Source organism: Ornithorhynchus anatinus, chromosome 5, assembly GCF_004115215.2.
Source record: "Ornithorhynchus anatinus isolate Pmale09 chromosome 5, mOrnAna1.pri.v4, whole genome shotgun sequence".
Taxonomy (NCBI): Eukaryota; Metazoa; Chordata; class Mammalia; order Monotremata; family Ornithorhynchidae; genus Ornithorhynchus; species Ornithorhynchus anatinus.
The window spans coordinates 1,850,657-1,878,350 of record NC_041732.1 but is presented as its reverse complement, the minus strand read 5'-3'; the positions used below and the strand labels follow the sequence as shown (position 1 = coordinate 1,878,350).

General features: G+C 55.8%; 1 protein-coding gene across 3 annotated transcripts in view; it reads right to left on the bottom strand.

Moving 5' to 3' along the window:
• Positions 1-27,694, bottom strand: part of SIPA1L3 (signal induced proliferation associated 1 like 3) — a 103,558-nt gene extending 75,864 nt beyond the window's left edge. Inside the window, exon 1 of one of the 3 annotated variants that reach the window (XM_039912241.1) lies at positions 27,626-27,694. The gene's annotated coding sequence lies outside the window, so the exon portion shown is untranslated. Of the gene's footprint in view, positions 1-807; positions 936-26,936; positions 27,009-27,625 lie in introns of those variants that run through there. The other 2 variants (XM_039912242.1, XM_029065187.2) reach the window with 2 other exon arrangements.

The following is a 27,694-nucleotide window of genomic DNA, read 5'->3' as shown; positions in this document are numbered from 1 at the left end:
GCGCAGAGCACTGTACTAAGCGCTTGGGAGAGTACAACAGAACAATAAACAGACACATTCCTTGACGCCAGCAGCGGGGGAGGGAGTGGCTAAGCGACCCGGGGCCGGTGACACTAGGGAAGAACGAAGCTGGTGTCGGGATGGGGTTGGGACCCAAGGGCTCCGCCACTTGTCTGCTGTGTGACCTTGGGCGAGGCACTTCACTTCTCTGTGCCTCGGTCACCACATCTGTAAAATGGGGATTAAGACTGTGAGCCCTAAGCGGGACAGGGACTGTGTCCAACCTGATTTGCCTGTATCCATCCCAGCGCTTAGTACAGTGCCTGGCACATAGTAAGAGCTTAACAAATACGATTATTATTAAGGAGGCTGAAGTTCTCCTGGGTCGGGGGCTCTTCCGGAGCAGCCGCTCCTGAGCACGGGGAGGGTCCCACTGCCGGCCCCTCAGCTCCGGCTGGGGTCTGCAGGCCGTGGGGACCAGGCTGGCTCTCCAAGGGGGCGGCGCAGCGGTGGGAGCGGGGGGAGCCCCAGCCACGGCTCAAAGGAGGCGGAACAAACAGGTGGCCTCATTTCTGCATCCCTCTCTTCCCTCGCTGGTCCTTCTGGTGGGGAGGCCGCCCCCTCCGCCCCCCTCAGCCGGGTACGGCGGTGCCCCCCCCGTTCCGTCACCTTCCCCGTCCGCGCAGCCCGGCCCCGCCCGACCTTAGGCTTTGCGGCCTGCGGGGGGTCCACCCGGGCGGCCCGCTCCCCGCCCCGACCGGACCCCACACTCGATCCCCCGCCGGGGCCGCATTCCCGGCCTCGTACCGGGCGTTATCCGATCTCAAAGTCCGCGGGGAACAGGTGGGCGGCTAAGGCGCCGCCGTCGTATGCTCCGACGCACGCGGGCACGAGCTCCCGAAATGGAGTCGGGGGAGCCGCTCGCCCTCCTTCCTCCCGGCCGGCGGGCTCGCGGTGCCACAGCTCGGAGGCGGGCGGACACGCGAGGGCCGGGCGCGGTTCGGTGGCGGGTGCACACGCCTGCCCCAGCCCGGGCCGGAGAGGGGGCTGGACGGAGGGGGGAGGCTCGATCACCTGACGGCTCCCGGGGCGCCCTCAACGCTCCAACGGTCGCTGGGCCCGTGACTCGATCTCCCACCGCGGCAGGTGGCAGAACCGGCTGGTGGGTGGGGGGGGGGGGGAGGTGGAGAACCGGGAGGGGGAGGGGGCCTGGGTCAAGGAATCCATCTTTACTGCTCCCCTCGGAAACAATAGAAGGAACCTGCCAGTTGGGAACTCCCTTAAGCCAATGGCCGGAAGGCACCTGACCTGAATTTCCCGGAGGGCAGAAACCAGCTCTATCGCCTCTCTCCTCCCCGATAAAGTGCGATAAATCCGATCCGTCCGAGGAGGACGAGGCCCCGGCCTCTCGGGGGACAGATGACAAATCCGACGGAGCCGAGCTCAGTGGATCCCGTTCTAGTGTCCGTCCCGGCCCCCAAGTGCTTAGTACAGTGCTGTGCACAGGGTAAGTGCTCAATAAGTACGAGTGACTGACTGCCAGGAGCGGTCGGACTCTCCCCCGAGATGGAAGCATGGTGGGTGGTCCCACAGAGCCGGCCGGGACGGGCCAAGGAGCGGCATTCGGAGACCTCCCCATCGCCCCCACAGCCCCCTGAAGCTGAAATGCCCGCGTGAGCCTGAAGAGGCCAGAGCGGCCCCCAAGTCCCGAGCCCCGTACAGCCCCCGTTTCGGTCGGGTCCCGTGATGGATTGGGCTGCCATTTTCTCTTCTTCCTCCTCGTCCCCGATGGCCGACGGAGCTCTTGCTCAAAAAGAGCCGCTCCCTCCTCGACGGCCGAGCGGCGCCTGAATGCAGCGGGCCGAAGCAACCAATCGGTCCACGGTATTTTCTGAGCCCGTACCGTGCGCAGAACACTAATGGTAATAACGGTGCCGTTTGTTTAGCGCTTATTATGCGCCGAGCATTGTACTAAGCGCTGAGATGGATACGAGGTAATCGGGTTGGACGCAGTCCCTGACCTCCACGAGGCTCCCAGCCTTAATCCCTATTTTACAGATGAGGGAAGTGAAGTGAAGTGACTTACCCAAGGTCACACAGCAGACAAATGGCGGACCCTGGATTAGAACCCAAGTCCTTCTGACTCCCAGGCCTGTGTTCGAGCCACTAGGTCACTCTGCTTCTCTGGACTAAACGCTCAGGAGAGTACAATGCAGTGGAGTTAGTAGACATGTTCCCTGTCTACGGTGAAGGAGAACGGGACACGTTACGCACAGGAAGTACAGTCACCATGCTTGAATCCCGTTCCCTGCCACAGTAGCTTCTGCTCTATTATTATCATGGTGTTTGCTGAGCGATCGTTACATGTAAAGCACTGTTCCAAGCGCTGGGGTAAATGCAAGGTAATCAGGTCGGATGCAGTCCCTGTCCCACTTGGGGCTCACAATCTAAGGGGGAGGGAGAACCGATATTGAAACCCCATTTCACAGCTTTGGAAACCAAAGCCCAGAGAAGTGACGTGAGTTGCCTGAGGTCACATAGCAGACACGTGACAGAAGCCAGGTCCTCTGACTCCCAGGCCTAGGCTCCTTCCACCTGGCCATACCGCTTCTCTGATGGGGATGGGGGAAGGCAGAGAATGAAGGAAGCATTATTATTACATTACTATATTAATAATATTAATATTGCATATTGCACACACTGTATTATATGATTAAATATTAATAATTAAATTGTAATAATTAATTACAATGCCAGGCACTGTTCTAAGCACTGGGGTGGATACAAGCGAAGCGGGATGGACACGGTCCCTATCCCCACATAGGGCTCTCAGTCTCCATCCCCATTTTGCAGATGAGGTAACTGAGGCAGAGAGAAGTGAAGTGACTTGCCCAAGGTCACAGCAGACGAGTGGCAGTGCCAGGATTAGAACCCATAACCTTCTGACTCCCAGGCCCATGCTCTATCCACAACACCACGCCGCTTCTCTTGTGGCAACAGATTTCCCAGCTGACTCAAATTTCTGGACTACCGAAGCCGCCTCAGTGGCATTTACTTCCAAATGGATCGAAATCCTAATTAGCGCTTCCGCCCCGCGGGTACCCAACGGCTCCGTCGAAACGGGGCGGCGCATTGGGCACCTTCTGCCAGAGACATCCGAGGGCCAAAGGGAGAAATTACTCTCTCAAGCGCTCAGTAGAATGCTCTGCAGGCGGTAAGCGCTCAATTAATGCCATCGAATGAATGAAATGGCCCCCGACCCTGGGAGGATGGCATAAAGGGGTTGGGGGGGGAGCCGGGCGGGGGGAAGATCGCAACCCACCAAGGCCAATCCAATGGAAGTCATCCACTCCCAATTCCAAGCATCCGAACGGAAGGCTTCCCGGGCGGCTGGGGCAAACCAGGAGGTCTCAAACACGGCACCCGGGGGTGGGGTGGGGAGGGGCGTAGGACAGGGGCCGCACTTCAAGGGCAAACCGAGGCACGGCGCAGAACCGGCCGACACCTCGCAGGGAGATGCCACACTTTTCAGCTGTGTGATCTGGGCAAGTCACAACTTCTCTGTGCCTCGGTCACCTCTTCTAGAAAATGGGGATTACGACCGTGAGCCTCACGTGGGACACCCTGATTACCTTCTATCTACCCCAGCGCTTAGAACAGCGCTTGGCACATAGTAAGCGCTTAACAAATATCACCATTATTATTATACTCTCCCAAGTGCTTAGTACAGTGTTCCGCACGTAGTCAGCGCTCACTAAATACCACTGATTGATTGATGGACAGCAGACCCCGGCCTTACCACCCCAACTTCCTGCAGAAAACCTCATAGTCTGTTGGGGTTTCTTGTTTTTTAGGGCATTTGAGCACTTACCGTGTGCCAGGCACCGTACTGAGCGGTAGTGTAGAAACAAGTCAGTCAGGTTGGACGCGGTCTGTAACCACGGAGGGCTCGCAGTCTTAACCACCATTTTATAGATGAGGTAACTGAGGCCCAGAAAAGTGAAGTGACCTGACCGAGGTCACACAGCGGGCAAGCGGAGGAGCCGGGAGTAGAACCCGGGTCCTTCCGACTCCCGGGCCCGGGCTCTATCCACTAGGCCACGCTGCTTCTCTCTCTTCCCCCGGAGTGATTGGTCGCTTCGGCGAAAGGACTGCTTCCAGAACGGCAGAGGGTGGGGGAGGTCACCCGCTGGTTAAACAAACTCTCAGCCCTGCGAAAACCACCGGGGCCAAGACAAACCTTCCCCTCCCCTTCCTGCCCGGGGCCCGGGAGTCAGAAGGACGCAGGTTCTAATTCCGGCTCTGCCGTGTGACCCTGGACAAGTCACTCTACTTCTCTGAGCTTCAGCTCCCTCGTCTGGAAAATGGGGATTGAGACTATGAGCCCCACTTGGGGCAAGGACTGTGTCCAACCTGATTACCTTGGATCTATCCCAGCGCTTAGTACAGCTCCTGGCACCTAATAAGCTCTTTACAAATACCATAAAAAAAAAAAAGGCAGGGTTCTCTCCACACAGGGAGGGACGCGTGGATGACCGCGCCTGAGAAAGTCCTCTAGACTGTAAGTTGGTTGTAGGCAAAATCAAGGCTCTCCTAAATCCAAAGCGCTTAATCCAGTGCTCTGCACAGAGTAAGCGCTCAATAAATACAATTGATGGAAAGGGCCAGGCAAGTGGGAACTGTAAGCAGGGGCCCGGCTGGGGAGCTCTGCATCCACAAGCATGCCCGCCCCGGGCGTCTGAGACAGGCTCCGCCGGCCCCCCGCCCGGCCCCCCATCCCACCACCTCCCTGGTCCGGGACGGGTTCCCCTCGGCCCCTTCCCCCCTTCTCCCGCCCGGCTGCGGCAGCCCGGCTCCTCCTTCCGGTGGGGGTTTTTTGGAGGGAAATAACTAAGGGCGTAGGAATGCCTCTGCACAACCCCACCCTCCAGCATCATTCATTCATGCTTTCCATCGTCTTTACTGAGCGCTCACTGCCTGCAGAGCACCGTACTAAGCGCTTGGGAGACTACAACAGAACAACAGACTCATTCCCACCCACAACGAGCTCACAGTCTAGACAGGGAGGCAGACATTAATATATTACGGGAAGCGGGGGACTCAATGGAAAGAGCCCGGGCTTGGGAGTCGAAGGACGTGGGTTCCGATCGCAGGTCCGCCACTTGTCTGCTGTGTGACCTTGGGCCAGCCCCTTAACTTCTCTGTGCCTCAGTGACCCCATCTGTAAAATGGGGATTAAGACCGTGAGCCTCACGTGGGACGCCCTGATAACCTTGTGTCTACCCTAGTGCTTAGAAGAGTGCTCGGCACACAGTAAGCGCTTAACAAATACCATCATTATTATTATTATTCCTCTCTGAGTCGTCCTGACTTGCTCCCTTTACACTCCCCCTGCCCCACCAGCCCCACAGCACTTATTTTACCTATCTGTCATTTTATTTATTTCTACTGATGTCCGTCTCTCCCTCTCTAGACTGAACTTGTTGTGGGCAAGGAACGTCACCTTGTATTGCTGTGTTGGACTTTTCCCAGCGCTTAGTATGGTTTTCTGCACATAGTAAATGCTTAATAAATACAATTGAACGAATGAATGCAACAGATAAATAAATTACAGATATCTATAGTCTACATATATATAATAATAATAATGTTGGTAGTTGTTATGCGCTTACTATGTGCAAAGCACTGTTCTAAGCGCTGGGGTAGACACAGGATAATCAGGTTGTCCCACGTGGGGCTCACAGTCTTCATCCCCATTTTACAGACGAGGTAACTGAGGCACAGAGAAGTTAAGTGACTTGCCTACGGTCACGCAGCTGACAAGTGGCAGATCCGGGATTCGAACCCGTGACCTCTGACTCCCAAGCCCGGGCTCGTTCCACCGAGCCACGCTGCTTCATATATATATATGTACGTGTGGTCAGTAGGCGGCCAGCCTGGGATGCTCCCACGGATGACCCTCTGGGCCACCCGCCAGCAGCTCCGATCTGCCCCACGGACCCCCGGCACGAGACAGCTGAGCTGGCCGGGTGGGTGGCTGGGGCCTTTCCGGTCCCTGAGGCAGCGTGGCCTAGCGGAAAGAGCCCGGGCCTGGGAGTCACGGGTCGTGGGCTCTAACCCCGGTTCGGCCGCGCATCTGCTGGGGACCTCGGGCAAGTCACTACGCTTCTCTGGGCCTCGGTTACTTCGTCTGTAAAACGGGGAAAACGAGACTGCGAGCACTGTGTGGGACAGGGACTGCGTCCGACCTACCTTGTAGCTACCCCAGTGCTTAGAACAGTACTTGGCACATAGTGAGCGCTTAACAAATGTCAGTGGTATTATGAAGCAGCACTCCTCACCCTCCCACTAGTGTAGACGGACCCGGGATGGGGGGAGAGGGGAGTCGGGCTTGATCACGAGGGTGAGGGGGGCCTCTCACTACAACCTCGCCTCCGGAGCCACTTGGTGGACGGGCTGGCCTCCGACTGGAGTGGCCCGGCGCACCGGGAGTTCAAAGATCACGGCCGAGGAGGCCTCGTCTCCCCACCGAGGACGGGGATTTACAAGTGTCCTGACTTTCGCCACTCGATTCTTCCGAGAGGGCGCGGATCGGGGGCGAGGCCCGCCCTCCGCGCTCTTCGGTAGAGGAGCTGGGTTAACGGTAACGGGGGAGGGTACGCTCAGCCCCCGTCAGCTCCTTGTGATATTTGTTCAGCGCTTACTATGTGCCCAGCACTATTCTAAGCGCTGGGGTAGTTACAAGACAATCGGGTTGGACACAGTCTCCGTCCCACGGGGAGCTCACAGTCTAAGCAGGAGGGAGTAGGAATAGAGTGACTTGCCCGAAGTCACGCGGCAGACGAGAGGCGGAGCCTGCATTAGAACCCAGGTCCTCTGACTCCCGGGCCCGGGCTCTATCCCCTCGGCCACGCTGCTTCCCAGTCTACGGACTCTAGGGTGCCGTATTCTCCCCAGATCTTAGAACAGTGCTCCGCACCCAGCAAGCGCTCAATGGATACCACCGATTGACTGATTTCAAAGCCACCAGAGATGGATTCCCCCCGAAACCTCTTTCCTCACAAACTACTTCCAGGTGGCCTTTCCCTCCCTTGGGGTCTGCCAGGAGGCAGGGGGAGCGGGCACACACTTGCAAGCACGCACGGACGCGTGTGTACACACACAAACGCACACACACAGTCATGTGCGCACACGCCCAGCACTGAGCTGCCAGATCTGCCCAACCCAGCGCCCCTCTGGGGGTCCACTCAGACCTGCAGAATCCGCTTTTCCGCGTCTTTCCCCCGTTCTCCAGGGGCCCCGGGGAAGCATCTGAGGACCTGGGGGGGCCTGTGACCCTGAGATCCTCAGAGGTCAGGCCAGTCCCTCCCCAGCTACCGAACGGCCCAATCAATCATCCATCAATCAATCCATCCTCTCTACTCCACACACCCTGGGCGCAATCAATCAACGGTATTCATGGAGCGCTCACTACGTGCAGAGCACTGCATTAAGTGCTTGGGTGAATACGCTACAACAGAATGCACCAAAGCGAGCGCTGGGAAAGAGACTAGAGCCAGGAGAGGCCACCCCTGCCCTCGGGGAGCTTACCGTCTGGTTGGGGGAGCCGGGTTCTCAAATGGTCACCATGCAGGCGGCGGGAAGAGGTTTGCACTCCGATGTGCCCGGGGAACAGGGAAGCGAATGCGTTAGGCTCGCCCGGCCCGGCCTGCCCGGCTGGGAAGGGAGAATGATTTTCTAATCCTCTGACCAACTCGGCATTCTCTTCCTCACACGACCAACTGATAAGCCTCTTGGGGACCCATCTGGCCAAGGCCAAGACCTGGGTCAATAATCCCTGCGCAAGTTTAAACAGCTAGAAGCACCCAACGAGGGGTGCGGCGGCGGGTGGTGGGGGCATATTTCTTTTGACCTCATTTACAAAGCAAATGAATGACACACCTGTATTTGGATTCAAAAGGGCCCCCGACTGTGGAGGAGACACATAAGAGGGAGAAGGGGGGGCGGGGAGAGGAGGGAGGGAGAGAAAAAGGAGGGAGATAAAGAAAGGAAGGGAGGGAGAGAAAAAGAGAGGACGGAGGGAGAGAGAAATAACAATAATAATATTGGTCTTTGTTAAGCGCTTACTATGTGCCGAGCACCGTTCTAAGCGCTGGAGTAGATACAAGGGAATCAGGTTGTCCCACGTAGGGCTCACAGTCTTCACCCCCATTTTACAGATGAGGGACCTAAGGCACAGAGAAGTTAAGGGACTTGCCCAAGGTCACACACCTGACAAGCAGCGGAGCCGGGATCAGAACCCATGACCTCCGATTCCCAAGCCCGGGCTCTTTCCACTGAGCCATGGGAGGGAGAGAAAGAGTGAGAGGAAAAGGGAGAGAAAGAGAGGAAAAGAGAAAAGGAAAGAAAGAGGGAGAGAGAAAGAGGGAGGGAGAAAGTGGGAGAGAAAGAAAGAGGGAGAGAGAAATATGAGGGAAGAGAACCGGAGGGGCCTTTAATGGGAAAGGGGGATCCATTTCACCTCCCCACGATAGGGTCTCCACGGAGTCTAAAACGGTGCCTACGCCCCAGCTCCTCTGCCAACCGCTTCTCTGATTCCAGATAGTAGAAGCTCGGACTGCCATGGCTAAATCTGCATTCCTGTCACTGGGAGTAACCTCCTCTATCAGGGACGGTGACAGGGGGAAGGGAGAGGGAGGGAGAACTACCTTCAAAACCTTTCGGAAAGCCCACCTCCTCTTCGAGCCCTTCCCTGATTGAATCAATCCATCAAAGGTACTTCTCGAGCGCTTCCCGTGTGCAGAGCACTGTACTAGGCCCTTGGGGGAGTACAGTAGAATGGAGGTGGTAGACACGCTCTCTGCCCACGGTGAGCTTACGTTCTAGAGGGATTCACCTCTCCTCTCGCCACCTACCTCTTCATCACTTCCCAAAACTCACATGGGCCAAATCACTCAGATGAGGATGATGAAAATGATGGTGATTTTTTTACGGTACCCGTCAAGCGCTTACTCTGTGCCAGGCGCTCTACTAAGATACACGATAGTCAGGCTGGACGTAGGCCCTGACCCAAATGGGGCCCCTTTTCATTGTATAAGCCTATATATTAATATATATTATATACACATATTTAAATACACATATTACCCTCCTTTTGCTTCCTCCAACGTGTAGATTTTCTTTAGTATTCGTTCCCTCGACTAGACTCCGAGCTCCCCGAAGGCAAGGAAAGCATCTACTAACCCTACTGAACTCTTCCAAGAGTTTGGTTCGGTGCTGTGCCCAGGAGGTGCTCAATAAGTACTACTGACTGATCCATCCTCTCTCATTCCCCGGCCGGAGTTGAGGAGGACGGAGCACCGAACCTGTGGCCGCCTCAAATTTGTTCGGGGAGAGGGTGGTCCAGGGTGGTATTCATTCATTCGATTCATTCGATAGTACTTATTGAGCGCTTACTATGTGCACAGCACTGTACCGAGCGCTTGGAATGTACAATTCGGCCACATAGAGACAATCCCTGCCCAATGACGGGCTCGCGGTCTAATCGGGGGACAGAAGGAGGTCCGAGAGGTCACGTGGGAAAGGGTCAAACGGGAGAAGAGACATTTACTCTACACCCAACTGGGCATCGGGCTCTGGATGGGGAATCGGTGAGAAGCGGCGTGGCCTGGTGGAAAGAACCCGAGTCTGGAAGTCGGAAGGAGATGAGTTCTAATCCCGGCTCTGCCACTTGTGGGCTGTATGACCCTGGGCAGATCACTTCACTTCTCCATCCCTCAGTTACCTCATCTTTAAAATGGGGATTGAGGCGGTGGGGGACGGGGACTGTGTTCAACCCCATTTGCTTGCCTTCATTCATCCATTCAATCGTATTTATTGAGTGCTTACTCAATAAATCAAACTCAATATTTATATAAAATCGGTATCTCAAATCAAATATATAAAGTCAATAAACTCAACAGTACAGTGCAGAGCACTGTACTAAGTGCTTGGGAGAGTATAACAGAACGATAAACAGACACTTTCCCTGCCCACAACAAGCTCACAGTCTAGAGGACTGTATCCACCCCAGCGCTCAGTACAGTGCCTGGCACATAGTAAGTGCTTAACAAATACTGCAATTATTAATTATCATCATCATCACAGGTTTCTTGCGCTGAAGGCGCTTCCGTCGAACAGGGGCAACAGGCCCCAAATAATTTGGCCACGGAGGCCCATTCCCTGTCTCTAGGCATTCATGGGGTGGGGGGATGGGGGAGGTGAAGGGGGGATCTCCTCTCTTCAAAGCCGGGAGAGTATCCAACTCTCCATGCTCCCTCAGGTTCAAATTGATGCTCGAGTTTAAGGTTTGCTGAGCGCTTACCTTGTGCCAGGCACTGTACCAAGCAAGCTAATCAGCTTCCTCTCACATAACGCTCATAGGTGCGGGGACTGTGTTTATTGCTGTAGTGTCCTCTCTCAAGCGCCTAGTACAGTGCTCTGCACACGGAAAGCGCTCAATAAATATGGCTGGGTGAATGAATCCCCATTTTACAGATGAGGGGACTGAGGCCCCAGAGAAGTGAAGCGACTTGCCCACTCCCTACAGTGCTCTTTCCCTCCGGCTCCGGTCAGGTGCTAATGTGTCAGGGAAGCAGCTGCAGGAGATCCAGCCCCGACTCAGGTGGGCAGAGCGGCGGGGGTCCGGGAGGAGGGGGAGTGGAGAGGTCGGCCGGGGTCCCTGCAGCAACTCTTGGGTTGCAGCGAACGGAAGAGTTGAGCAATTAGCGGGTGAACTGGGGCGACGTCGGGCAAGCCCGGGAACACAGGCCCCAACGTGCGCTTCCTGGCTGGGCTGAGGGGACGTCGTCGTCATGGCCCCGGTGGGCCACGTGACTCGTTCAGCTCCATCCCTCACCCCCCCACCCCGCCCCGGGGGGGGCTCCAGACCCGGCAGCGATGGCTGGCGGGGGGCCCCGGACCCTCGGGGAGGCAGGCCGGCGGATCGATTGACGCCCGGACATTTAAGTCCTCACCGTCGATGGGGTGCTTACTATATGCAGGGCACTGTACCGAGCGCTTGGGAAAGCCCAAAATGACGGGGCTGGGAGACACGATCGCTGCCCGCAACGAGCTTCCGGACTAGACGGGGAGACGGAATTAAACTCAATTACAGGCAGGGGAAATGGCAGAATGCGAGGATAATGGTGATGGTGCTTACTTTGTGCCAGGCACTCTACTGGTGCTGGCATGGATACAATCAAATCAGCGCCTCTCCCACATAAGAGTTCACAGTCTTCGCATCACTCAAACAACGGTACTTATTGAGCGCTTGTGTGCAGAGCACTGTACTAAGCACTTGGGAGAGTACAATACGACAGGGTTGGCTGACAAACTCCCGGCGACAAATAAATCACTTATTTCCATTAATGTCCATCTCCCCCTCTAGGCTGTAAGCTCATTGTGGGTAGGGAACATACCTACCAACTCGGTTATCTTTTTATGGTATTGGTGAAGCACCTACTATGTTCCAGGCACCGTACTACACACTGGGGTAGATACAAGCTAATCGGGTTGAGCACAGTCCCCGTCCCACAGAAAGGTTACAGTCTCAATCTCATTTTACAGATGAGGGAACTGAGGCCCAGAGAAGTGACTCGACGAGAGTCACAGAACAGACAAGTGGCAGAGCTGGGATTACAGTCCTTCTGACTCCCAGGCCCACGCTCTAACCATCAGCCACTCTGCTTTTCTTTTACTCTCCCAACCCCTTCCCCTCTCAGGGTCGCAACTGGAGAGTTTCCAGTCCTCTACCAGTCTGGGCTACGGGAGGGAGAGTCAGGCGGAGGTCTACCCGTTCCAACCCTAGCTTGGGCAGCGGTTAGCGAGTGGCAGGCCATCTGCTCCAAGTCAAAACTCACCCGTGCTGGGCAGCAGCAGCATGGGAGAGAGTCGAGGGCGGAGACTCGAGTTTACTGCGCTGAAGGCGGCGATGGTAAACCTCGACCAGATTTTTACCAAGAAAACTCTATGGCTACACTACCAGAACCATCGCAGAGAGATGCGCCCATGGCGTCGCTCTGGGTCGGAAACGGCTCGACTTCATAAGACAAGACCCAACCCCCTAATTCAGCAAGTGCTCAATAAATATCGATTCCCTGCCCACAACGAGCTTCCAGTCTAGAGGGGGCTTGACACGGACATAAGTGCTGCGGGGCTGAGGGTAGGCTGAATATCGATGGCTTAAAGGGGACGGATCCCAACGCAGACGGGAGGGCAGGGAGGAAAAACAAGGGCTCGGTCAGCGAAGGCTACGGAAGCAGCATGGCCTAGTGGCTAGAGCCCAGGCCTGGGAGTCAGAAGGACCTGGCTTCTAATCCCGGCTCGGCCACTTGTTCTTGTGTGACCTTGATCAAGTCATTTCACTTCTCTGGGTTTCAGCTCCCTCATCTGTAAAATGGGGATAAAGACCGGGAGCCCCACGTGGAAGAGGGACTGTGTCCAACCTGATTAGCTTGCATCTACCCCGGCGTTTATACACAGATATCATCATCATCATCATCATCATTATTACATCTGGGATCAGGATGTGGGTCTTCTGGCTCCCACCCCATCCTGTCCCCTTCAGGCCAGGCTGCCTGGGGACTCTCCCGGGACTCCTCTCACCTGGAGAGGCTGTGGCCTCCACTCAACATTCCTGGAATAGCGACACCGGGGAGTCGATAAGGAGGGGTAAAGTCTCACTTTCTGGGCCCCCAGCCCCCCGGGAGATGGAAACAGACGTGGAGCTGCTAATAATAATAATAATGTTGGTATTTGTTAAGTGCTTACTATGTGCAGAGCACTGTTCTAAGCGCTGGGGTAGATACAGGGTAATGAAGTTGGCCCACGTGAGGGTCACAGTCTTAATCCCCATTTTACAGATGAGGTAATTGAGGAACAGAGAAGTTAAGTGACTTGCCCACAGTCACGCAGCTGACAAGTGGCAGAGTCAGGATTCGAACCCGTGACCTCTGACTCCCAAGCCCAGGCTCTTTCCACCGAGCCACATAATGATAATAATTACGGTACTTGTTCAGCGCTTACTATGTGCCACACACTGTTTTAAGTCCCGGTGTAGATACAAGTTAATCAAGTTGGACACAGTCAGTGTCCCAAGCTGGGCTCACACTCTTAATCCCCATTTTTTACAGATGAGGCCCAGAGAAGGGAAGTGACTTGCCTAAGGTCACACAGCAGTCAAGCGGTGGAGCCGGTATTGGCTGAGCTCTTGGGAGACAGGCCTACGAGGCTGGGAGGAGCCACATGCCCTGCTAAGCTCCTTGAGGACAAGGATTGGGGCTACTGACTGGACCGCACTCTCCCAAGTGCCTCAGACGGTGATCCGCAGAGAGTAAGCGCTCGATAAACACTGCCGATTGACTGCCGACACTTGCTGTGGGCGGGGAATGTGTCTGTTCTATTGCTGTGTTGTACTCTCCCGGACGCTCAGAACTGTGCTCTGCACACAGTAGGCGCTCAATAAATACCACTGATTGAGACTGAACCTTCTCACCGTGCCTCGGTCTCCCCTGGTCCACGTCCCACCTCTGGCCTGGGACGCTCTCGTTTCTCAAATCTGACAATGACTCTCCCCCCGGCTTCAAAGCCTTACTGTAGGCCCGCCTCTTCCCAGAGGACTTCCCAGACTAAACCCCACTTTTCCTCATCTCCCACTGCCCTCTGCGTCGTCCTGACTCGCTCCCTTTGCTCTCCCCGCCCCAGCCCCACAGCGCTCATGTCCAAATCTGTCATTTTATTTATTTGTATTGATGTATGTCTCCCCCCACGACCCCCAGACTGTAAATTCGTTGTGGGCAGGGAATGTCACTGTTTATTGTTGCATTATACTTTCCCAAGCACTTAGTACGGTGCTCTGCACACAGTGAGTGCTCAATAAATACCACTGATTGACTGAATGACACTGCTGATATCGACAGATAGGCTGAGGGGGCCCCAGGGTTAATAATAATAATAATTTTGGTATTCGTTAAGCGCTTACTCTGTGCCGAGCACTGTTCTAAGCGCTGGGGTAGACACAGGGGAATCAGGTTGTCCCACGTGGGGCTCACAATCTCAATCCCCATTTTACAGATGAGGGAACTGAGGCACAGAGAGGTGAACACGTGGCTGGAATTGTGTCAGCCTGCCCCGTTGGAGGAGTCTCAGTCCAGTCCTCCCTCTCTCTCTTTTTTTGAAATGGTATTTGTTAAGCACTTCCTATGTGTTGGGCACTATACTAAGCGTAGGGGTAGGTACAAGCTTATCATGCAGGAGACTGTCCCTGTCCCACATGGGACAGTCTCACAGTCTCAAGCCCCATTTTACGAATGAGGGAACTGAGGCCCCAGAGAAGTGAAGTGACTTACCCACAGTCAGGCAGCAGACAACCGGGATTAGAACTCGGGTCCTTCTAACCCCCGGGCCTGGGCTCTACCCACTAGGCCACTCTGCTTTCCTCGTAATCATGAATCTGGGGCTCGGCCATAGCTCCGGCCAGACAGACGTGGCCCCCAGGACAAAGCCCTCTCCCCAACTGCTCTCCGGGAGAGGACGTCCCTGCTGAAAACAACCCCCCAGTGGTGACCCCTGCTCTCTTAGGGGGCCGGGCCCAGATCTCGGAGGAAGTTACTTGTGGGCTGGGAACACGTCTGCCAACTCCGTCGCCTTCTACTCTCCCAACAGTTTAGTACAGTGCCCTGTAGCTGGTGAGCACTCAATAAACATTGCCGATGGACAGACTGATCGGTTGGGGCCGGGGAGAGTCCTCGCCGCGGAGACTGAGGCAGATTCGGGAGAAAGCCGTGGGCTCAGCCCCGGTGGCCGGCTTCTTGGGAGAGAATCTTGAGGGCCCGGGAATGTGTTCCCTAGGGATCAACTCCTTTTCCAACATGAACCCCAAGCACCCCTCCCCTCAAGCCAAGTTCCTCCAGGATCCAGAATGAGTGCCTAGTGCCTCTTGCCGGATCCAGGATGAATCCTCAACACCTCTCGCCAGATCCAGTGCCTCTCCTGGGATCCGGAATGAATCCCCAATGCCTCTCCCGGGATCCAGGAAGAATCCCCATTGCCTTTAGCCAGATCCAAGATGAATCCCCAACACCTCTCGCCAGATCCAGAATGAATCCTCAGCACCTCTCCCCAGATTCAGAATGAATCCCCAATGCCTCTCCTGGGATCCAGGATGAATTCCCAGAGTCTCTTGACAGATCCAAAATGAATCCTCAACACTTCTCGCCAGACCCAGAATGAATCCTCAGCACCTCTCCGCGGATCCAGGATGAATCCCCAGTGCCTCCCCTGGGATCCGGGGATCCAGGAGGAATCTCCAGTGCCTCTCGCCGGATCCAGAATGAATCCCCAGTGTCTCTTGCCAGATCCAGGATGAATCCCCAACGCCTCTCCTGGGATCCAGGAAGAATCCCCACCACCTCTAGCCAGCTCCAGAATGATTCCCCAACACCTCTCACCAGATCCTGAATGAATCTTCAACACCTCTCTACAGATCCAGAATGAACCCTCTACACCTCTCCCCGGACCCTGAATGAATCCCCAGTGCCTCTCCCGGGATCCGGGATGAATGGCCCTCTAGACTGTAAACCCGCTGTGGGCAGACAGTGTGAATGTGCCTGTTCATTATTGCATTGTACTCTCCCAAGCGCTTAGTAAGTGCTCAATAAATACGACTGAACGAATGAACGGATTGAAAGAATCCCCAACGCCTCTCCCGGGACCCAGAACGAATCCCTCCGTGCCTCTCCTGGGATCCAGGATGAAACCAGAACGCCTCTCCCCGAGATCGGGTTCCTCCCCGGGCATCCGGCGCGCACCAGGAAAATGCCGCCCCTCTTCTGAAGTCAGGAGTCGAGGACGGGGCGGTGCGCTTATTCCATTAACAAACATTCCAGCATTCCAGGCCGTGTCCCCGGGCGAGCGCTGCTTCCGTAAGGAGCCGGTGCTCGGCACCGCCCCAACCCCAGGGGCAGCCCTCTCCCCACCCCATGCCCCCCACCCTCCCCTCCGCCCGCCGAGCAAGTGAAGCAGACTCATGACGTGACCGGCGAAGGAGCGAGAGCCCATCTCGGTCACGAGATTCCCCCGGCCGACCCCTGCCCGGTTTGGGGTGGCCGGGGCGTTCGGGGTGGGGGTGTCTCCCTCCCCCGGGATGTGGGGGAAACTCAAGGGCTGGAGGTGCAGGTGGGGAGGCGGCACTGCCAGGGCTCCCGCCCCCGGGCATAGCGCGGCCCGCAGGTGTCGGGCGGGCACGGGCCGCCTCCCTCTCAGATCGAACAGACAAGATGGCCCAGGTGAGCCGCCAGCAAGCCAGCGGGATCCCGCCTCGTCCCGGAAGGAGCCGGACTCCGAGAGGGCAGGAGGTGGCCGCTTCGGCCACCCGTCCCTCTGGGAACAGATAGTCAGTCAGTCGTATTTACTGAGCTTACTGTGTGCGGAGCACCGTACTGAGTGCTTGGGAGAGGACGACAGAACAGAGTGGAGATGCACTGCCTGCCCACGACGAGCTTAGGGGCTTCAGGAACAGAGAGGGGATGGGGGCCTCGTGACGCTCGGACATCCCAGGAGGACTCCTGCCGCCATGTCACAGAACTGGAGAAGCCAGGAGTCTGGGCTGCGGTGTGACCCTCGGGACCGTCGTTTAACCAGTCTGGGCCTCAGGCTCCACATCTGTAAAATGGGGATAAGAAGTCCGCTCTCCCTCTGACGTCTGACAGTCGATCCGCCCCCAGCGCCGTTACATTTCTGTATATCTCTTTAATTAAAATATACTAAAATATTTATATTAATGTCCGTCTCCCCCTCTAGACTGGAAGGTGGGTATGGGCAGGGACTCATAGTCTACTCTCCCCAGCCCTTAATACGGTGTTCTACATATAGGAAGCACTCAGTAAATGCCACTGATTGCCAACTCTGTTGTACCGTACTCCCCAAGTGCTCAGTACAGTGCTCGGCATATAGTAAGCGCTCAATAAATACCATTGATTGACTGAGACCGGGAGTGCTGGGTGGGACAGGGATTACGTCACGGTGTTGTGGATAGACCCCGGGCCCGGGAGTCAGAAGGTCGTGGGTTCTAATCCCAGCACCACCACTCATCTACCGTACGGCCTCGGGTAAGTCACTTCACTTCCTCTGTGCTTCAATTACCACTTCTGTGTAATGGGAATTGAGATCGTGCGCGCCACATGGGACGGGGACTGTGTCCGACCTCATTTGCTTGAATCCACTCCAGCGCTTAGCACAGTGACTGGCACCAAGTAAGCCCTTAAACACCACAGTTATTATTATTATTACGATTATCCGGCCCCCACCCCAACGCTCAGCACAGCGCTTGGCCCCCAGGCGGTGCTCGATACATTCCACTCTCATTATTCCCAATGTTTAGAAAAGCTGGGTCTGAGGATTATTTCCCACTTCATTACACATCCTGCCAACTCCCAAACCACGCTCTTCCTCTTCTCCTTTTCGGCTAAACCCTACAGAGGGAATTAAGGTCCGGATCGATCATTAATCCCCTCCTCTCTCTTTTCAGGAGGCGGAGGGCGGATTCTTTTCCCTTTCGGCGACCCCAGCCCGGGCCCAAGGAGTTAAGGAGAGCATTGGGCGGGCCCGTTCTATTTGGTGTCTGAACAAACAGTTCCCAGAGAAAGCAGACATTTCCTACCAGTGTGGCAGCCGGGGAACAAAACCCGGGTGGGGGGCGGGGGAGGAGCCAAGGGCCCCCCCCCCCCGGCCAACCGGGGTGGGGAGGCGGCACCGGGGGGCAAACCGGAGGGGGACCGACAGAAGCGGGGACGGTTGGAGCCCGGTGACTGGTCTCCCTAATGATCGTGCTATTTGTTAAGCGCTTACTTCGTGCCAAGCACCCTGCTAAGCGCTGAGTTGGATCCGAGATAATCGGGGTCCCAGACGGGGCTCAGAGTCTTGATCCCCATTTTACAGATGAGGTAATTGAGGCCCAGAGAAGCGAAGGGACTTGCCCGAAGTCACACGGCGCACAAGTAGCGGAGCCGGGGACAGAAGCCTGGTCCTCTGCCTCCCGGGCCGGGGGTCCGGCCAGCCGGAGACGGCTCGCCTGCTCCGCTGAGGGTTGACCGTGCTCGGAAGGCCACTGTGGGGGCGGGAGGGGGTTGGATTTAGGGAGCCGATCCGCCGGAAGCGGCCTCAGCCGGGATGCCGGGACTCCCAGTCCGAAAGCGGCGGGGGATTGGGAGCGGGGGGACCGCGGCCAAAAGCCCGAGCCTCCCTCGGAAGGGTGGGGGTCTTCCACGGGCCCCTGGACACGACCTCTCCAGCTGCATGACGCCCGTTACTCCCGCCGCCTTTTGGACCTGACCCACCCACCCCCCTCGAAGTTTCCGGGCACGGACCGCCGGCCTCCCACCCCAACCCGCGTCCCGGCCCGCGGAGGGACCACCGGCCCCGACCGGGGACCCGCCGGGCACCGTGCCCGGCGATCCGTCTCCGCCGGGGGTGCCCCGCTCCGAACCCCCACCCCGGCCCCGGGAGCCGGAGGAGCGACGCCCACTCGCGGGCTCCCGGCCCCACCTGGATTCTGGCCGGTCCCGGGCCCGCTCGCCCCTGCCAGAGAGCCCTCCGGGCCACCGCCACCTGCCGCCGCCTCCGGCTTCTCTCCGGATCAACAGGCTCGGAGAACACAGGCATCTGCGCGGCCACCGGCACGCACTCCCACACGCCAACCTCCCGCGCTGGAGATGGGGAGGCTGGGCGGAGCTTCCCTTTTCAGCCCCGCTGCCCAATTTCCTTTAGGCGACGGGCACGCATCCATCTCCCCGACTGACTGTGACATTGGCCTTCGTTTTGAAGGGGGAGTTTTGCAGAGAGGCTCTCTCGCATGTCTGCCCAAGATAATACAGAGGGGGCCACTTTTCTGGCCCCCGTCAACGTGGGCCAGCACCTGCTTCCCCCCCACCACACACACGTGGACACACGTAAATAATAATAAATAATGTCGGTATTTGATAAGCGCTTACTATGTGCCGAGCACTGTTCTAAGCGCTGGGGTAGACACAGGGGAATCAGGCTGTCCCACGTGGGGCTCACAGTCCGCATCCCCATTTTACAGATGAGGTCACTGAGGCACCGAGAAGTGAAGTGACTTGCCCAAAGTCACACAGTTGACAAGTGACCGAGCTGGGATTCGAACCCATGACCTCTGACTCCAAAGCCCGTGCTCTTTCCACTGAGCCACGCTGCTTCTCTAGTAGACACACATGTAGACACAACACATTCATATACGCACACATAAAAGTAATAATAATAATGCTGGTATTTTTTAAGCGCTTACTATGCGCCGGGCACTGTACCAAGCACTGGGGTGGATACAAGCAAATCGGGTTGGACACAGTCCTCGTTCCTACGTGGGAACAATACCCATTTTACAGATGGGGGAACTGAGGCCCAGAGAAGTAAAGTCACTTGCCCAAGGTCACAAAGCAGACAAGTGGCGGAGCCGGGATCGGAACCCATGACGTTCTGACTCCCAGGCCTGTGCTCTAACCACTACGCCACGCTGCTTTTCTCTTTCTCGCTCCCTCTCTGCTGGACCACACTTTTCCGGGCAGCTCTATGCCCCTATTTTGCCATCTTCGTGCTCCCTGACCCCTGCCATTCATAGGGGCGGGAGGGCGTCTCCCTCTAACCTCCAGCCTCCGGAGATGGGCATTCCAAAAGGCCGGAGGCCTGGAAAGAGAGGCCGGATCGGGAGCCCTCGCCCTGCCCCACGGGGCCTCCAGTCAAACAAGGCCAAATTGCGGAGAAGCGGAGCGGCCTAAGCTCATCTTCCAGACTGTGAGCTCGTTGTGGGCATGGAATGTGTCTGTTGTTCTGTTGTATTCTCCCAAGCGTTCAGTACAACGCTCTGCACACAGTACGAGCTCAATAAATGTGACTGACTGGACAGAGCCCAACGGTGGGAGTCATAAGGGCCTGGGTTCTAATTCCGGCTCCGCCCCTTGTCTGCTGTGTGTCCTAGGGTGTATCACTTCACTTCTCTGTGCGTCAGTTCCCTCCTCTGTAAAATGGGGATGAAGAGTGTGAACCTCAGGTGGGACGTGGACTGTGTCCAACCCGATTAGCATCTACCTACCCCACTGCTCAGAACCGAGCCCGGCACGTAGTAAGTGCTTAATAAATACCATCCGAAGTTAATTAAAAAAATTAAAATAAGGCAGATTGAAAAGATCCAAAGGCCACCTGGGGTCATCCCGGTCGGCGGGGGAGGGGTTCTGCTGCCACTCAATCTGGCTGTTTTGGACGCTTGATACGAGAGCCACCTCTGAGGAACTGGACGGGGGTGGGGGTAACACCAAAATCAGCCCAGAGGAAACCCATCTTTTGTGGCGGGGAGGAGGTCAGAAAAAACAGCACAGAACCAACCCCCCCGGGGTCTTCCGCAGGGCAAACTTGGTGAATCACCATTACATTTCTTTTAGGACCAGTGATATTTATTAAGTGCTTACTGAGCGCAGAGCACTGTACTAAGCATGTGGGAGAGTTCAACGCAACAGAGCTGTAGACACGGTTCCTGCCCACAACGAATTTATAGTTTAGACAGACATTAATATAAATAAATTACGAACACGTACAGTGCTGTGGGGCTGAGGGTGGGCTGAATACCCCCTAATGTCCAAGAGGGAGTGACGGTATTTAGTGAGCGCCCCCGGTGTGCGAGGCACTGTTTTAAGTGCTGGGAAAGAGAAGCAGCACGATCTAGTGGGTAGAGCATTGGCCTGGAAGTCGGAGGACCTGGGTTCTAATTCCGGCTCCGCCACTTGTCTGCTGTGTGACCTTGGGCAAGTCACTTGACTTCTCTGCCCCCGCCACCTCATCTGTAAGACTAAACCCGACGTGGGACGGCGACAGTGTCTAATCTTGCCGCCACCCCAGCGCACAGTACAGTGCCCGGACTATAGTAAGCTCTTCACAAATACCACAATTACTATTATTCACCTGTGCCTCGGTTACCTCATCGATACACTGGGGGTTAAGTTGGTGAGCCCCACGTGGGACAGGGACCGTGTCTCATCTTGTAGCTGCCCCAATACAATACCTGGCAGATAGTAAGCGCTCAACAAATATCACAGTTATTATTGCTTTTATTCACTTCTCTGAGCCTCAGTTCCCTCATCTGTACAACGGGGATTAAGACTGTGAACCCCATGTGGGACAGGGACAGTGTCTGACCTTGTAGGTACCCCAGCGCTTAGCGCAGTGCCTGCCACGTAGTAAGCGCTTAACGAACACCACTTAAAATAACCAAAAAGAAAAGAAAGAAGGCCAGCCCAGCTCAGCGGCCCTCAAAGGGGGCCAATCAAAGAGGCCGGGAGCCTGCTCGTTGTGGGCAGGGGATGTGTCTGTTTATTGTTCTACTGTCCTCCCCCAAGCGCTTCGTACAGTGATCTGCACAAAGTAAGCGCTCAGTAAATAATCATAACAGCACTTACGTACGTATCTGTAATTTATCTATTTGTATTGATGTCTGCCTAGTCCCCTCTAGACTGAAAGCTCGCTGTGGGCTGGGAATGTGTCTGTTTATTGTTGTATCGTCCTCTCCCCAGCGCTTAGTACAGTGTCCTGCACACAGTAAGCGTTCCATAAATACGTTTGAATGAATGGATAATAACTATGGTGTTTGTTAAGCGCTTACTATGTGCCAGGCACAGTACTGGAAATAAGCAGATCAGGTTGGACACAATCTACGTCCTACGTGGGGCTCACAATATCAACCCCCATTTTACAGATGAGGTCACCGAGGCACAGAGAAGCCAAGAGACTTGTCCAAGGTCACGCGCGGCAGACAAGTGGCGGAGCTGGGATTAGAACCCATGACCTTCTGACTCCCAGGCCCGTGTTCGATCCGCTACAACGCACACCCTGTGGGGATGGGAGGATGAGTGAAGGGAGGACAGAGAAGGGAGTGGGAGAAGAGGAGAGGCTTTTTGGATGAGATGTGCCTTCAGTAAACTCTGAAGGGGGGGGGGGGGGGAGCAATTATCCGCGTCTCTCCCAAGCGCTCAGTCCAGTGCCCTGCACACGGTACGCGCTCAACAAATGCGACCGAATGAATGAATGACCGGCCGGGGACGAGGAAGGGAGTCGAGATTCCGACTGACAGCCCCCCTACCCTAATCCCATAAACCCCCCAGCTGGCTTAGGCTGCTCAGTCGCATCTAATCAGGACACAGCTGCTCCGCCGCCGCCGTCCAGCAGCCGGGCCGACCAGCCGGCCGGCGACGCCTCCGGGCACAAGTGGTGCGTTAAACGCATTAGTTGGCCGCTCTGCCCTCATTCCGCTGAATCAGCTCGAAGTTTGATTTCTGCCACACTCGGTCTCGTCAGGGAAGTTACCCCGGGAGGGGCCGTGGACCTCCTCGAAATACAGAAGGTGAGAGGGAGAGCCGCCCCCCTCCAGAAAAAAGGCACTTCACTTCTCTGGGTCTCGGTTCCCTCCTCTGTCACACAGGGATGGAGACTGTGAGCCCCACGTGGGACAAGGATTGTGTCCAACCCGATTTGCTTGTCTTCACCCCTGCGCTTAGTACAGTACCTGGCACCTAGTAAGCGCTTAACAAATCCCAAAATTATTATTATTTCAAAAACTCACTCTAAGAGACGGAGAGATTTTTCCAACACGGCCTAGTGCATAGACCACGGGCTTGGGAGCCTGAGGACGTGGGTTCTAATCCCGGCTCCGCCTCTGGTGTGCTCTGTGACCTTGTGTAAGTCTCTTCACTTCTCTGGATCCCAGTTCCCTCTTCTGGAAAATGGGGATTAAGACCGTGAGCCCCACGTGGAATAGGGACTGCGTCCGACTTGATCACCTTATAGCTACCCCAGCACTTCGAACGATGCCTGGCACATAGTAAGCGCTAAGGAAATACTATAATTATTATTATTATTACTAGGCTGAAATAAAGACACTGAATCCGAAGTTAATGCTACTGGTTTCTACGATGAATACGGGTCCATTTGATTTGGGCTTCTAAAGTTGTTCACAGAACGAGGGGAACCTGGTACCATAAACTGCCCATCTATGGTTCCTTCGGTCTGGACTCTTTTAAACAATCAATCGATCGTATTTATTGAGCGTTTACTGTGGGCAGAGCACCTTACTTAGCACTTGGGAGAGTACAATACAGCAGAGTTGATAGACACAGTCTCTGCCCACAAGCCGAATTTGTTTTCCCAGCAAGGAGAAGTCACCAGTCAGCATCAATTTTCCACTTAACCGCAATGCTTGTCGAGCAGAACCAAACTGGACTCGTGGAAACGCATTCCCGCAGGACTATCGCAGCAAACTTCGGCCAAAGTCGGGAACCACCGGGACGGATGCCGGGTGGTGTAGTGGTTAGAGCCCGGGGTCTGGGAGTCAGAAGGACCTGGGTTCTAATGCCAGCTCCGCCACTGATCTGCTGTGAGACCTTGGGCAAGTCATTTCACTTCTCTGTACCTCAGTTATCTCATCTGTAAAATGGGGATTTAGACCGAGTGCCCGTGTGGGACAACCCGAGTCAGAGGTCATGAGTTCGAATCCCAGCTCTGCCACTAGTCAGTCGTGTGACTGTGGGCAAGTCACTTAACTTCTCTGTGCCTCAGTGACCTCATCTGTAAAATGGGGATTAAGACTGTGAGCCCCACGTGGGACATCCTGATTCCCCTGTGTCTACCCCAGCGCTTAGAACAGTGCTCTGCACACAGTAAGCGCTTAACAAATACCAACATTATTATTATTATTATTACCCCAGACCTTAGAACAACGCTTGGCACATATTAATCACTTAACAGATACCATTCAAAAAACCAAAACATACACCAGTTGCTAAATTCAGCAGCCTGTCTCTGGTTACATTTAGGCCTCAGGTTTCTCACACAAAGAGACTACAAACTTCACGGTCACTGGGGCAAACCATGACCCGATCACTACTATTATGACGACGATATCTGTTCAGCGCTTACTTCTGATCAGACACCGTTCTGAGCGCTGGGCTCATTACGAGCTCCTCAGGTTGGACACGGTCCCTGTCCCACAAGGGATTCTCAACCTAAGTAGGAGAGAGAGCAGGCACTGAATCCCCTATTTTCAGATGAGGAAACTGAGGCCCAGAGAAGCGAAGCGACCTGTCCACGATCGCCCAGCGGGCCATTGGCGGAGCCAAGATTAGAATCCAGGTCCTCTTTTTCCGCTTTCCTCTAGTCTGTCAGCTCGTTATGGGCAGAGAACACGTCTGCTAATTCTGCCGTATGGTACTCTCCCAAGCGTTTAGGACGGAGCTCTGAGCAAAGTAGCACTCAATAAATACCATCGACTAACTGATAAGACCACGCTGCCCCTATCGTTCTGCGGATGTGGCTTTCGTTCAGCCCTCCCGCTCGCCAAGCCTGCACCGTGTCCAAGTCAAGACCCTCTGACGTTCCCAGCCTCGGAGAACTCTGAGAGGAACTCTCCCAAGTGCTCGGTACAGCGCTCCGCGCAGAGTAAGCGCTCAATAAATACCACTGACAGACTGATCGACTGATTGATTGAAAGCCACGAGCTCAGCCCGGTTGTCTGCGGGCCTCCGGAAGCACGGCGCTTGGTCTCCTGGACCCGCTGGCTCGATGACAGGCTTGCAGAGCGTGTAGGTGTTGCCAACTGCCTCGCTCCTCCTGCTCCCCGTGCTGCAATATTTTACATAAATTAGCCTTTTGGGAGTCCAAAGACCGATCCGGCCCTGGGAGAGAGACGGCCACCTGCCTGGGCCAAGGACTCCAAGACCGACGAGAAATGTGATCTGCCGATAATCACCTCATTTATAACCAGTCGCCGCTTCAGAGTCGGGGGCCAAACAACGAATCCGCAAGCTAAAGGGACTTCTCACCCAGTCTTCCGGGGGCAACACGACCGTCTCCAAAGACCAAAATATGAGTCATATTATTTCTTTGCAGAAGGTTCCTTCGAAATCCGAACGGTAACAAACATACACTCTCACCACTCGGTGCAGTAGCTGGGCTCGGGTGACCGGAGGCCAAGATAAATGTCACTTATGACAGGAAAGCAGCTTGACCCAGTGGACAGAGCAGAGTCCTGGGAGTCAGAGGAGACGGGCTCTAATCCCAGCTCTGCCACGTACCTGCCGCGCGGTCACTTCACTGGGACTCAGATCCCTTCGTCGGCAAAACGGGGATTCATTAACTGTTCTCCTTCCTCCTTAGTCTGTGAGCCCCAGGTGGGACCCGATCGCCTAGCCCAGCACTTAGTAAACAAAAACTTAATACCACAATTAGCATTATTATTATAGGTCTCTGCCAATGCCCAGTTGGAAGAAGGGAAGCTGGCACCACCCCCATCCCGCCGCACAAAACACCACCTTACTCTCCAGGCCAACTACAGTGTGTCATGAAAGGCGGCACCAACAGCCGGCCAGGAGCCACCCAGCACCAACATTCGAAGCATCTCCTTGGGCACAGCCACTGTCACCCGTGGAGCAGGGGTCAAAACACCTCACGGCAGCATATATGATGCCCAGTCTTACGCCACGGGCCGGCCGCAATGGGAAAATAAAAATGTGATATTTGCTAAGCGCCTACTATGTGCACAATCCCCAGCGCCGGGGTGGATACAAAGCAGATCGGGTGGGACACGGCCCCTGTTCCACAATTTCAATCCCCATTTTACAGATGAGGGAACTGAGGCACAGAGAAGTGAAGTGACTGGCTCAAAGTCACCCAGCAGACGAGTGGCGGAGCCAGGATGAGAACCCACGACCTTCTGACTCCCAGACCCATGCTCTATCCACTACACCATGCTGTTTCTCTGAAAAGGCTCTCATTAGGGGTCCCTTCTGGCGGGGGGGGAAGCTCTATAAAATCACCATTTCCTAGGAAGTGCTGCGACCCTCTCCCACCAATACCCAAGTGGGCACCCGGGGTCTACCCACAAAGGCCAATGCCCACAGGACTCCTGCCTTACTATGCTAGAGAGGCAGCGGGGTGTAGCGATAGACCCCGAGCCTGGGTGTCAGAAGGTCACGGGTTCTAATCCCACTCGTTCTGCCGGGTGACCGTGGGCAAGTCACTTCGCTTCTCCGTGCCTCAGTAGCCTCATCTGTCAAATGGGGATTGAGACTGTGAGCCCCACGTGGGGCAGGGACTGTGTCCAACCCCATTTGCTTGCATCCACCCCAACGCTTAGCACAGTGCCTGGCACAGGGTAGGTGCTTAACAAATCCCAAATAACAAATCCCGCCTCCGCCACTTGTCAGCGGTGTGAACTTGGGCAAGTCACTTCACATCTCTGGGCCTCAGTGACCTCATCTGTAAAAATGAGGATTAAAAAATGTGAGCCCCTCGTGGGACAATATCATGACCCTGTACCTACCTTAGCACTTAGAACAGTGCTCAGCACATAGTAAGTGCTTAACAAATACCATAATTATTACGGTATTATTATGGGGAAGGAGCGTGGCTCGGTGGAAAGAGCCCGGGCTTGGGAGTCAGAGGTCATGGGTTCGAATCCCGGCTCTGCCACTTGGCAGCTGGGTGACTGTGGGCAAGTCACTTAACTTCTCTGTGCCTCAGTTCCCTCATCTGGAAAATGGGGATTAAGACTGGGAGCCCCACGTGGGACAACCTGATTCCCCTGTGTTTACCCCAGCGCTTAGAACAGTGCTCTGCACATAGTAAGCGCTTAACAAAATACCAACATTATTACAACTTCTCTGGGCCTCAGTGACCTCATCTGGAAAATGGGGATGAAGACTGGGAGCCTCACGTGGGCCAACCTGATGTCCCTGTATCTCCCCCAGGGCATAGCACAGAGCTCTGCACATAGTAAGCGCTTAACAAATACCAACATTATTATTATTATTATTAAGTTCCACACTCATTATTATTATTATTACCTGAAGAACGACGCCTCAAGGCCCAGGAGGCCAAGGCTGAGGCGGGGGGCAGGATGGGTTCTCAGCTGCCCCCCAACACTGGGCGCCCCGCGCGGGGTGTTCTGGGAATTGAAGTTTCGCTCCCTGGGGGGGGGGGGGGGGTGGAAGGCAAGACAGCGGGCGCGCGGGTGCTGCCGGGAACTGTAGTCTCTCCCACCGCTGGCGCGCTGCCTCCTGGGAATTGTAGTCCAGCTGTCGCCCACCCGGGAAGGGGGACGGTGCGCGGGGACACTACAAGTCCCAGAAGCCTCGGGGGCAGAAGGGGGGGGGGGTCCGCCGTGAGGAAGGAGGAAGAGGGAGCCCCGGGCGGGCGCCCCTCCAGCCTCACACCCCCGAGGGCGGCGGGCCGGGCGAGGGGGGGCAGAAATCCCAGCGGCTGCTCCCAGGAGCGGGCTCCCTCGTCGCCTCGGGGCACCCCAAAGCCACGGCGGTAGCTTCGCGTCGTCCCCCACCACCCCAACCCCGTCCCGGGTGGGCAGGAGCGGCCCCGCCGGGGGGACTCGAACCCGCGCGGAAGAGGGGAAAGTGGGGGGGGGGGGCTCCCCTCTGCCCAGCAACGGCCGCGGCGCGAGGAGCCCCGCGCGCGCCCCCCTCTCCTCGCAGAGCCCCCCCCTCCCTCCCGCCTCAGGAAGCGGGCGCGAGGCACTTACCCCCGGGCGCGAGGACGAGGCGCCTCGGAGCAGGCTGAGCGCGAGAGGAGCCGGGCGGCGGGGGAGGGG